This window comes from Rutidosis leptorrhynchoides, chromosome 1 (genome assembly GCF_046630445.1).
Source record: "Rutidosis leptorrhynchoides isolate AG116_Rl617_1_P2 chromosome 1, CSIRO_AGI_Rlap_v1, whole genome shotgun sequence".
NCBI lineage: Eukaryota > Viridiplantae > Streptophyta > Magnoliopsida > Asterales > Asteraceae > Rutidosis > Rutidosis leptorrhynchoides.
Genome location: NC_092333.1, coordinates 26,854,167 through 26,867,202, shown reverse-complemented (window position 1 = coordinate 26,867,202; position 13,036 = coordinate 26,854,167). Strand labels below are relative to the sequence as shown.

Genomic DNA, 13,036 nt, shown 5'->3' with positions numbered 1-13,036 from the left:
AACTACTTTTATTATTTTATTTTGTGCATTATCCCATAACCTAACATTTAATACTTTTTAATTTTAAAATCCCATTAAGAATTAAAATATTTCTTTTTCTTTTAATTATTTTATTCTTTTTACCTAATTTTTTCAAGTATAAATACCCCTCATTTCTCATTCAAACTCACACCAAAATTTCTCTCATTCTCTCTTTGAAGAATTACTACTAGTAAGTATTCTTTTCTTACTTTTTATTTTTTTTTACTTTTTACTTTTTACTTTTTACTTTTTACTTCGGTTATTATTTTTACCGAAACATGTAAATAATGTTATAAATTATATGCAATTAAAAATAAAATAAATAACATGTATACACTATTACTATTACTAGCACCTATAACCTACTACTTATATTGTAACATAAAAACATTTTGGGATATTTATTAGAGATGTATAGATCTTCGAACTTTCTTGACGAATGGTTTCTATGAGATTCTAGGCAGAGGGTTTGGATTTCCGATTTAAAGGGTCCTATGGCTCAAGCCCCTAGATCTAAATTAGCCATTCGAAGGGAAAGGGGTGATTGGAAGCTTATCTAATACGGCAAGTATCCTAAAATGAAAAACACTGATAAAAGTAGAAACTCTCTAGTCATAGAAACTTAGTAAAATAAGAAACATTCTAAAAATGGAAACTTTATAAAAATAGTAACTTACTAGGAATAGAAACTTAGTAAAACAAACTATACTTAAACACATACTTAAACTTAAACATGGACAAAACACTTAACTACTCTTAAATGTCAATAGGTTGACTTTCCTGCTCACTCGTTCAACTCTTTATTCCGAGGAATAACTCTCTCTCTACTTACTAAGGTGAATTCATAGCCCCTCTTTATTGCTAGCAAACTTACTTACTTTACTTGGGGTGAGACATGCTGTTTTTACTTTTTATACTTTAGACACAAGTACCAAACTGTTAAACTATGCTATACCCGGCTATGTCCGACTAAGTCCCTACAGTGATATTTTAATTGCTGCGGCATGCTTAATTATTGGAGGTAGGCCTATCGGGAGTAACGTCCCCGATACATTTGACCAAGTCATTGTATTACTTAATAATGAAATTAAACCGACAAGGACAGACACAACTTGTCATGGGGCAAACTTGAACGTTTAGTCTAAATATCACGAATTGGCATAACTTTTTGGTCCTGCGGGAGATCAACTTTACAAACTAAATCTTGTGGTCTAAAACGACGACAAACTTTTTGTTAAACCTATGAACTTCACTCAACCTTTTTGGTTGACACTTTAGCATGTTTTGTCTCAGGTGCTGTTTGATTCAAGCTCTTATACTTACCGCTTATGTGATGCTACTTGGACATAGGATCAAGAGATATCGCATTTATTACTTCTGCATGTGAACATTTACGATATTGTTATTCCTGTCATTGTAACGACATTTCATTTTCCGCTGCGTACTCATTAAAGTTAAATTCATCATTTAGTATTGTTCTCGTTTATTATAATATGTTGGTATGTTTTGATATTAGTGACGTTCCTTCCAGACCCTATTGGGAGGACGTTACAGATTGGTATCAGAGCATAACCAGGCTGTTATAGAGAACCAGGATTGCATTTTTATGTGTGCCTTACTTGTTAGCTAGGGTGCCTTAGCAATCTAGGAAACTATAACCTTTCCTGCCTTAGAATTAAAGCACTTAGGATCGCCCCATAATCTTAACGATTATGCTTTAATAAACTTGACTTAAAGATTCTAATCAAAATATCCTTCCTAATGTTAGGATGTCTAATTATCATCAAACGACCAAAATGAATCTTTTCAAGCCAACCGAAAAAGATACTGAAAGGTCTTCCACAGAAAGACCAGTCCAAAGTCCACCTTATGGCTTTGGTGGTCCTCCCTCACCAAATTATAGCCCAAATACTACTCTAAAGTTACATGGGTCTCCTGAATACTATCCAACCCCAAGGAATAAAGACAAGAGGAAATGTTTTGAAGAAACTGGGCCGTCAAAGAAAAGATCCCGATCTCCTTTCTACGATGAAGTTGATGCCAAGTACGAGCTCATGAATCTGCGAAAAACTACCGATGACCTAATTCGCCATATTGCAAGGATCGATTTTCAAATGTAGGAAAAAGACCTAGCGATCAAGAAGCTCATGGAGGAAAATGCTGAACTAAAGAAAGAGATAAAGTTGGTGAAGTATGAAGGTGATAGAAATACCCGATGGGGGAAGCAATCTCTCGCTTGCCTAAGAGAAGATGTTGACCTTAGATTGAAGATGGAGGAAAACCGCGTGAATAATCAACTTTCTATAAGGGACCACAAGTACCATGTAATCAACAATGAAGTTTCTAACCTTTATGATAATCTCGAGTTCCTGCATGAGAAACAAAAGGCGAGGAACGAGAAAGTTGATGAGTTTATGAAGAAGGTGGAGGATGAGAAGATGAACAACTCTACACAAACTTTTCCAAGTGCAAATTTTGGCTTAAAACCGACATGTTGTCGATCCAGCTAAGATTACTGCTATCCTTAATACACTATATTAGAAATCATCATTTATCATATCCTGACCTTATGGAGTGACCTTGGAATGAAAATATGAATTAGTGAAATATAATGACGGTGGCCAACGTGATTATATTACGGTAATTCATAGAAAAATTCCAATATCATGACGTATGGAATAGAAAGTGATTCAAAGAAAACTCTCAAGCTATCTGTTCAAAAACCTAAATGCAAGAAGAAAAAAGATCATCTTGATATTACTAGATACCAAAGACTGCGAAGCATATTCTTCAAATTTTGGGACTTTCCGGTTACTATCGGAGATTCATAAAAGATTTTTCCCTTCTTGCCAAACCTCTTACGAAGCTAACTCAAAAAGGGAAGAAGTTTGAGTGGTCCGAAGAACAGGAATCTGCTTTCAAGATTCTGAAAGAGAAGTTGACCACAGCCCCGATTCTATCTTTACCTGAAGGTACTGATGATTTTGTTGTTTACTGCGATGCCTCAAAGCAAGGCTTTGGTTGTGTTTTAATGCAACGTGAAAAGGTTATTGCCTACGCATCTAGACAGTTGAAACACGAGAACTATACCACACACGACCTTGAGTTAAGTGCCGTGGTATTTGCATTAAAGATATGGAGACATTATCTATATGGTACCCAGTTTACGGTGTACACTGACCATAAAAGTCCTCGACACATCTTTTTACTTTTTACTTTTTACTTCGGTTATTATTTTTACCGAAACATGTAAATAATGTTATAAATTATATGCAATTAAAAATAAAATAAATAACATGTATACACTATTACTATTACTAGCACCTATAACCTACTACTTATATTGTAACATAAAAACATTTTGGGATATGTATTAGAGATGTATAGATCTTCGAACTTTCTTGACGAATGGTTTCTATGAGATTCTAGGCAGAGGGTTTGGATTTCCGATTTAAAGGGTCCTATGGCTCAAGCCCCTAGATCTAAATTAGCCATTCGAAGGGAAAGGGGTGATTGGAAGCTTATCTAATACGACAAGTATCCTAAAATGGAAAACACTGATAAAAGTAGAAACTCTCTAGTCATAAAAACTTAGTAAAATAAGAAACATTCTAAAAATGGAAACTTTATAAAAATAGTAACTTACTAGGAATAGAAACTTAGTAAAACAAACTATACTTAAACACATACTTAAACTTAAACATGGACAAAACACTTAACTACTCTTAAATGTCAATAGGTTGACTTTCCTGCTCACTCGTTCAACTCTTTATTCCGAGGAATAACTCTCTCTCTACTTACTAAGGTGAATTCATAGCCCCTCTTTATTGCTAGCAAACTTACTTACTTTACTTGGGGTGAGACACATGCTGTTTTTACTTTTTATACTTTAGACACAAGTACCAAACTGTTAAACTATGCTATACCCGGCTATGTCCGACTAAGTCCCTACAGTGATATTTTAATTGCTGCGGCATGCTTAATTATTGGGGGTAGGCCTATCGGGAGTAACGTCCCCGATACATTTGACCAAGTCATTGTATTACTTAATAATGAAATTAAACCGACAAGGACAGACACATCTTGTCATGGGGCAAATTTGAACGTTTAGTCTAAATATCACGCATTGGCATAACTTTTTGATCCTGCGGGAGATCAACTTTACAAACTAAATCTTGTGGTCTAAAACAACGACAAACTTTTTGTTAAACCTATAAACTTCACTCAACCTTTTTGGTTGACACTTTAGCATGTTTTGTCTCAGGTGCTGTTTGATTCAAGCTCTTATACTTACCGCTTATGTGATGCTACTTGGACATAGGATCAAGAGATATCGCATTTATTACTTCTGCATGTGAACATTTACGATATTGATATTCCTGTCATTGTAACGACATTTCATTTTCCGCTGCGTACTCATTAAAGTTAAATTCATCATTTAGTATTGTTCTCGTTTATTATAATATGTTGGTATGTTTTGATATTAGTGATGTTCCTTCCAGACCCTATTGGGAGGACGTTACACCGTCAAACACCGCCCGGAAAACATTTGCGAAAAGGACCATATCTTAGCCCCTAAAGAACATCTCTAAAATGATCACACGCTAAACGTGTGGGTGTAATTGAGAAATTCCCACTTGGTAATGGGAAAGTACGACGACAACGAAGTCGGTCGGCGGAAGACGTAAATTGCCGAAAGTTAGAGCCTTCTGTGACGGCAACAGAACTATGGGACTACTCAACGTTAGCCTTCTACATTCTTAATAAATTAAAAACAAGTAACCAACCTTGTGCTTGCGTTATGCGTTGCGGAACTACTTTGAATTTATTAAGAGAGAATAGTAAGATGCGGGTAAGAATAGATGGGTGGTAGAAAATGGAAGAGTAAACCCTTATTTATAGGAGATCCAAGGGTAGGCCTTCGTCTATGGGCCTATATCTAGTTCAGAAACGTGTCAAAGAGACATCAGGTCTTAAACCATTGAATTGTCATCATTTAAAAGTTATAGTTGCAACTTTTGGGTGGATTGTGACATCATCTTGGGAATGACAAACGATGTGACCTTTCATTTGAAAGGTCGCCATTTTGTCAAAAGCATTTAATGTGTGACCTTTGAAGTTTTGAAGAAAAATGATGAAGTTTGGTTCCGTATAATTTTATTTTGCAGGCAGGCAACCAAACTTGAGGACTTAATGGCGTACGTCACGCCATGGCTAGTCGCGTGCACCTCATAACGTCTAAACCATTATAATCAACTAAAACAAGCTGGTCAAACATGATAAGTATGATGAAATCCAAGTCAACACCAAAGAAGGCTTAACGTCGCGTCTGAACATGTCAATCTTATTTTATATAACACGTGTCCGAAATTATCGGAAAACGTGGAGGACGTGGAGTAGGTTGTGAGCATGAATAGAATATTCTAGAATGGTATAAACTGATGCTCAGTTTAGATTAGCGGTTACATTAGGTTACTTTAGTAACCACAAGTTAGTCATCTATACATAGATGTGTTAAATATTATTTAAAGGATAATCAACACACCCTTAATCATTCTACTCATACTCACCTTGGAAGGTCGGCAAATTTTAACCACCAACACACCCTTCAACTCATCCATTCTAACCGAAGGAGCCACTTCTTAGGTTAGAATCTCAGTCTTATTCATATAATTGCACTCAAGTTATTTTTGGCTTGATCAGTTATACTAATGATCACTTGCACATGGTTCTATGTATACGAACCTTTGCCTTTACACCATTCTAGTAATTTTTCTATTTTAATTTTTATAAAAAAAAAAGGATAATGAAATAAAAAGATCACCAACAATTGCTTTGATCAATACTATTTAAGTACATTTAATTGATGTTTAAATGAAGATAAAACATCGCCCAAATTATTATAATAACCAAGTAGAATCAGATATAACTATTAATTATTATACACATTCTTTTATTTGTAGAGTTAGTTTTTTGGTATATATCATTTATCATTGATATTATATATAAAGATTCGCCTCATATATACTAAACCATGACCACACATATAACTTGACCCGTCTACTTTGCAACATCTGAAAGGTAGATTATATTTTTTTCGGATGTAAAAGTATACCTTAAGGCTTGAAGATGAAAGTAGGTTTAAAAAACTCATTGTTCGATGACCAATCCGAAATCTATTTTACTAAAGTTTGCTTTATCTTTTCTTACAGGAACAATTGTACTCCTTTTATGTTGTTATTGACGTACATGACATTGATGATAACATGTGCGGTAGCCACATGGCAGATAGTAACCAGCACCAAAGACGACGTCCTTCATAAAGGAATCTTGGTAGCCATGATTGTATTTACGGTCCTCGTGTCTTACGCGGTTTATTGTCAGTGGGGCAGATTGGTGAGAAACCAAGGACAACAAAGTTGTTTTTCTTGCAGCATACAAGTTGCTGCTTTACTAGCTAGTCTCTGCCTTCTCGGGGTGATGACCCTCGTCATTTCAAGAAATTTCAGGTAACTGGATTTTGTTTTTAGAAAATTTAAGTTGTGTTTGTATTTTTTTATATTTGTATACATCCCTAAAATGAAACGCTGGTTAAACGAACGTTTAGAGACTGATAAAGCTTAATTTTACTTTGGAAGTATTTTCACTTCAATATTATATGTTATGTGCACCTTTTTTTGTAACTTCTATCTAAGCATTGTATGAGTACATACGACGACACTAACCTTCAATAAAGACATCAATACTATTGATTAGTAGTGATTATTGGGATTACAAACAATGAGAATTTATGTGAAGGCACACCTAAGAAAAGTATTAATACGTACTTATAATAAAGACTAGACACCAAACATTGAGAATTTATGTGAAGGCACACACCCTAATAGATCTATAACAATATCATTACTAATTAAATATAAAATGCACGTAGTAGAGTTTATCATGTAATGTACTCGTATTAAAAGAAGATAGACAAAATACGAATAAAAATTGATGGTTGAGAATGCTAGGAAGTTATATATTTTACCTGAACAACAAACTGTCATTGCAGATACTTTGCTCGTCGACCACTCCATTACTTGAGGTGTAACCTGTTACACAAATAAAAATAACAGAAGAATCACATATATTTTTAACGTTATATTGAAAATAAATAAAGCCTACTTTAACAAATAAAGGATAACTTCTTATTAACCAAACCTCAACTTATTAGATTCCTTAGACCAACAATCATAATTTCCAGTTTGTGTTCAAAAAAAATATGAATATGAGTTTTTAGCCGAAAAATTGGGCCCTCGATTTAGGCGAGGTTGCAAAACTCGCTACACGAGAAGTACTCTGTCCGGAATTTATAGGGAGTACTCGGCAACTCGGGTAGTACCAAGTATGACTTTTACCGATATTGACCGAGTTGATCTGATCATTTTTCCAAGTAATCCAGAGTCTCGGAGTAATCAAAAATTTTTGTCAAGTTTAACCGAGTTCGACTAAGTTTGACTACGTTTAAGTTTGGCCATAAAGTTTGGCCAAGTTCGACCGAGTTTGACCGAGTTGCAAAAATCGAGTGTTCTGCCACGCTCATTTAAGGTATCTTGTTTTCTTAGAAGGGGTACGATATAAAGAGATTCTTAAAGTTACATTTTAAGGTGAGGTAAATTAATGCGTAACTGTTCGATTTGTAATCAGTAAACCTAACAAATTATTGTTGTTGTTGTAAACATTATTATTAATAAGTATTTATAATTCATATTATTCTTATTATATTATCATTAACTTCAATTGCAAATATACTAGAAACGGTAATTATGTATACCAAGAATAAAATCCTCGTATAAAACTAACAAGACGACTCATGATTAGTTTACAACGAGTCAGTATGAGAAGAGGTTAATTCCTCACATAACTCAAAGTAACCAAGCTAAGTAATAGTTGACATCGTTATATTTTCAAAAAGGCCATCACAAATCGCTCATTTAATATAGAGCTTAACATTAAAACCATAAAGCACTAAGGCCCCGTTTGGTTGAAATAATGTTTTTGGAAGGAATGGAATGTCTTAAGGAGTTGGAATTCATAAATCCATGGAATGTGAAAAAATGTGATTTTATTGACATGGAATAGAATTGAATTCCATTTTATAAAATAACTAAAAAGTTATACAAAAAAAAAAGTTACACTTCCAAGTTTCATTTACAGACTCACGCGGCGTAAACCGCTGCGAAAACGAGCTTCGAAAACGCGCTGTGAAAATCGCAGCGAAAAACGCTTCGAAAATGCGCTTTAAAAATGCACAGCGAAAACGCGCTTCAAAAATGCGCGGTGAAAACGCGCTGCAACAATGCCCTTCAAAAACATGTGTCGAAACGCGATTCGAAATGTATGTAAAATATAATCGTAAATATTTGAGAATGTTTTGATTTTTTCATAGATTCAATGTTGGAAAGAATTCAAATCCATCAACATCTTGAATGAATGAACATTCGATAAATGAAAGAATCTCAAGATTGCAAGGAATTTAATTCCTTCCAAAATATTGTCAACCAAACGGAGCGGTCTAAGGAATTCAGTTCCAATTCCATCAAATTCCCTTGGGATCTTGTGAACCAAACGGGGCCTAAACTTCCTTCAAGGTTGATACAAATGAAGAAAACCAACCTTATCTATGGTGCACTTATACAAAAAATGGTGACGCGAAGAAGAGGCATAACCACAAGGAATGTCACTATGAGAAGAACCCTAACAAACCTGGTTAGGTTCCCATTTGGTTCTCGGTTCTAACATTTTGTTTTATATGTACGCTTGTTGATATTAATAAATTTCATGTGTCGCTTAGGTTTACAATACAAATACGAATTCATATTGAATTATCTATAATTTTTGTTTATAAAATTCCAATTATAGACGGATCCAATGAAGAACAAGTTGACTTTGTCCAAAACGTTAACATTTTAACTGTAAAATAATATTCTTTTTAATGAATGTCGATATTTTTTCACGAAAATTTAATATTTCCGATGAATTTTCATAATAATTTGCTTAGAGAATAACATTATATATTAAATGTGTATGTGTGTGTATATATATATATATATATATATATATATATATATATATATATATATATATATATATATATATATGTATGTAACTAAACTTTGGATCAAGCCCTTGGACCTACAGAAAGATAAGCCCCCATCTGTGAGTTTGTCGTCGGTCCTTTTGTTACTATCTTGTTTCTATTCTAAGGATTAGCCAATCTTCAAATTTAGTTAGTTGTATATTGTTTTATGATCATGCATATATTTTCCGGTAGAAAACACAAACGATTTACGATATGAGAAGGGGCTTTTTTATGCGTTAACGTCATTAACCTCCGGTATTGTGATAATCCGTGGCCGAGATGATGATCTAGGGAGGGTGGTTAACGATTGCCCGCCGGCCGATGAACGGGATCGATCGACGGCAATAGAAAAAACCTACGATGATATGTAGGAAAAAACCCTAGATCGTGATAGATCGTAGTTGTTGTAAGAGGGATTTAATGAGAGCAAGAAGACGTATGCAAAGAAGGAGGTAGAGGGAGTGTCCTTTATGTAGGTTTTTGCCCGGGATTGGGGTTTAGGTGACTTGTAGGCCAAGACAATTAATATGGGACGGAGGAAGTAGTATTTTGCTACATTATTATGTTAAAATACTTGATACTTTTTAGTTTTATGCAATATAAAAAAAGATTGATGTATGTTGATTTTTTACGACACTTGCAAAACAATTTTCTGGATCGGATCCAGATCTAAAATCACAAAGTTAAAAAAGCATAAGGTAACGGGATCTACCTCAAATTGTGCTAGTAAAATAAAATGATGGTGTCGATCAGCTGCAGGATTGTAACTTCCATTTATTTCTACAACAAGAGATGAGGTCATGGTGAGTGCCTTTTTAATATCCAGATTGCAAAAAAGAAGATTATGCTTAACATAATCTCATTTGAGAAGGATATAAATAAATTTGAAAAATTAAAAACTCTACTCAAACTCAGTTTATGATAACCTATTATCATCAGTAAAAAACTATGACGGAGGCTGCAATTCCACTTATTTACCGAACGAAGAATTTTAATTTAACAAAATCAAAGAACCAGTAAACAATAGACATAAGTGGTGACGATTCCAGTAAACGAAAATCAGATATTCAAAAGAGATGTTACCTCGTAAGAACAACTAAAGATGAATATTTTACAATATTAAATAAAAATTAGCATAATATATGTATATACCTGGTATTCGATTTACCGGAACATGAATTGAAATCTCAATTTGCGTACTAATTAATCAAACATACGTTTATCAGATCGATTGATTCGTCGATGAGAAGCTAATGTTTAGAACTAGGGTTTGTTCTTTTTTCTTTAATTTGGGGGAAGTCGGATGTGAAAAGAATCTAGTCGCAAGTTTGGTGAGTAATGACTTTAACTAGTTGGATGTATGTACTTCTCTGTCTTTAGACAATATTACACTTCTTTCCATAGAGTTTGAAGAAGCCTACAAAATATCCTTTATGTGAAATATCTTCACCTTTAAACCTTGCGTAGTAGATTTTCTTCTCTCTTTTTGCTCGAAACATAGTTTTACGAGTCACATTATAGTAACGACGTCAGTTTTATGTACTGTATTATATCAATAAATCGACGTTAAAATCAATCTATTATTACTTTTCTTTTGGATTTTAACTTAAAATGATTATCTTTGCACGTTTTGCGTACTGTTAATTTTTTTCGTTAAGTCATGACTTGTTCGCAGCACATTAGGGTAAAATAGTCATTCTATCTATGTCCACTTTTCACTATAATTTTCATCTTCATCCCCGTCTCTTCTTCATTTCTAATAAAAATTTATAAACCAGAAAACCTAATGAAAACCCTAATCCAACTACACCCATATCAAACTATAACTAAAACTATTACTAATCTTTCATGGATTAATAACAAAAACCAAATAACTTTGCTTGCTTTTGTCGTTCACGTATTTTCATTCATGGAAAGTTTAAATACAGATGTAAAAAACAAAAAGCAAAGACAAAAGCTTCAGAGTTTGAAGAAACCAATTACAATTACAATCTCAACCCGCCAAACTCAAGCAACACTACCAGATCCCTCAAACAATAAATTCGGTGTCATAATTATACAAATTCTCAACCAACCCACCTCCTGAACTAGGTTGTTCGTTCAAATATTTTAGATTGCTCTCGACAATCTCGGCAATGGTTATTTATTTTTTACTGCCCCAGCATCTTAGATGGCGAGAGACAGGGCACGCTTCTCCGGATGAGCAACGGAGAGAGGATTGACGTTAGGGGTGGTGTTTGCGCTTGCGTCTAATCAGTTTGAGCAGAAGACGCCTCTGTGGCATTTTGGGAAGATTCGTCATCAAACTCCCTGCAACACCTTCAAGTCTAGGGATGGCAATGGATCGGATATGGAGCGGGTGATGCCGTATCCACATCCATATCCATTTAGTTTTTGTTCATCCATATCCATATCCATATCCATTTAGTTTCAGGTCATCCATCCATATCCATATCCAGTGGATTTAGCGGGTTAATGGATATCCAATAGATATTAAAAAAATGTTATGATATTTTCTAATATGCGATTAAAATAAAAATGTAGTATAGTAGAAATAAGTATAACATGACATATTTAAAATCTATCCATAAGAATGTGTAATCTTCGTCGAAGATATAACAAAATTTGTTAAATTTTACTATAAAACATGGATTATGAAAAATTAAATATGAAAATTGTAAGTTTATTTTATTAGATATGTGTGTTTTATTGTAATATATTATAGTTATTTCATTATAAGGTTGAAAGCAAAATATATATAACGCTAAATGAACTTGTAATAGTAAATATGTAAAGCATATATCTATATTTATGTATTTTTGTATGTATTTTGGGTGGTAATGGATATATCCATGGATGAAACTTTTCATCCATGTCTATATCCATATCCATTTAGGTTCATCCATATCCGTATTCATATCCATTTAGCTTCGTCCATATCCATCACAAAGCGGGTGGATCGGGTGGATATCCACCGGATCGGGTGGCCATTGCCATCAATCAAGTCTAGACTTTCTAAACTGAAAGCCACCAATATTTAGTTTTGTAAGGTGGTCATGAAGTCCATCTATGCAAAACATAAAAGGAATAAAACGTAAGGCATAAAAACGGAACAAGATACGCATCATACCATCTCCTCTGAACATAATTTATGGTCTTCTGTTCTAAAATGGCCAATAAGCACGTAGATTTCCCAGATTAAGCATGAAAGGACCCGTTCATATACATTATAAACGATTCACAATAGTTGATTACATCGCGAGGTATTTGACCTTTATATGATACAATTTTCAAACATTGCATTCGTTTTTAAGAGACAAACTTTCTTTACAACGCAAGTTGACGGCATGCATACCATTTCATAATACATCCAACTATAATTGACTTAATAATAATCCTGATAAACTCAACGACTCGAATGCAACGTCTTTCAAAATATGTCATGAATGACTCCAAGTAATATCCTTAACATGAGCTAATACACAGCGGAAGATTTCTTTAATACCTGAGAATAAACATGCTTTAAAGTGTCAACCAAAAGGTTGGTGAGTTCATTAGTTTAACATAATCATTCATTTTCATTAATTTAATAGACCACAAGATTTTTATTTCCATTTCTCATAAATATCATGCATACAAAAATCATTCCTATGGATTGAACACCTGGTAACTGACATTAACAAGATGCATATAAGAATATCCCCTATCATTACGGGACATCCATCGGATACATGATAAAACAACATCGAAGTACTAAAGCATCCGCAACCATGGATGGGGTTTGTTAGGCCCAATAGATCTATCTTTAGGATTCGCGTCAATTAGTAGATCGGTTTACTAATTCTTAGGCTACCAAGCAAAAAGGGGCATATTCGGCTTCGATCATTCAACCAT

General features: G+C 34.0%; 1 long non-coding RNA gene across 2 annotated transcripts in view; it reads right to left on the bottom strand.

The window, feature by feature from the left end:
• The window catches only part of LOC139857976 (uncharacterized), a 56,636-nt gene extending 46,179 nt beyond the window's left edge, over positions 1-10,457 (bottom strand). The window contains exons 1-3 of one of the 2 annotated variants that reach the window (XR_011762772.1): positions 10,295-10,457; positions 9,855-9,922; positions 7,049-7,112 (exon numbers count right to left, since the gene is read on the bottom strand). This is a non-coding gene — a long non-coding RNA (uncharacterized lncRNA). The remainder of the gene's footprint in view (positions 1-7,048; positions 7,113-9,854; positions 9,923-10,294) is intronic. The other variant, XR_011762773.1, reaches the window with a different exon arrangement.
• Between the last annotated feature and the right edge of the window lie 2,579 nt (positions 10,458-13,036).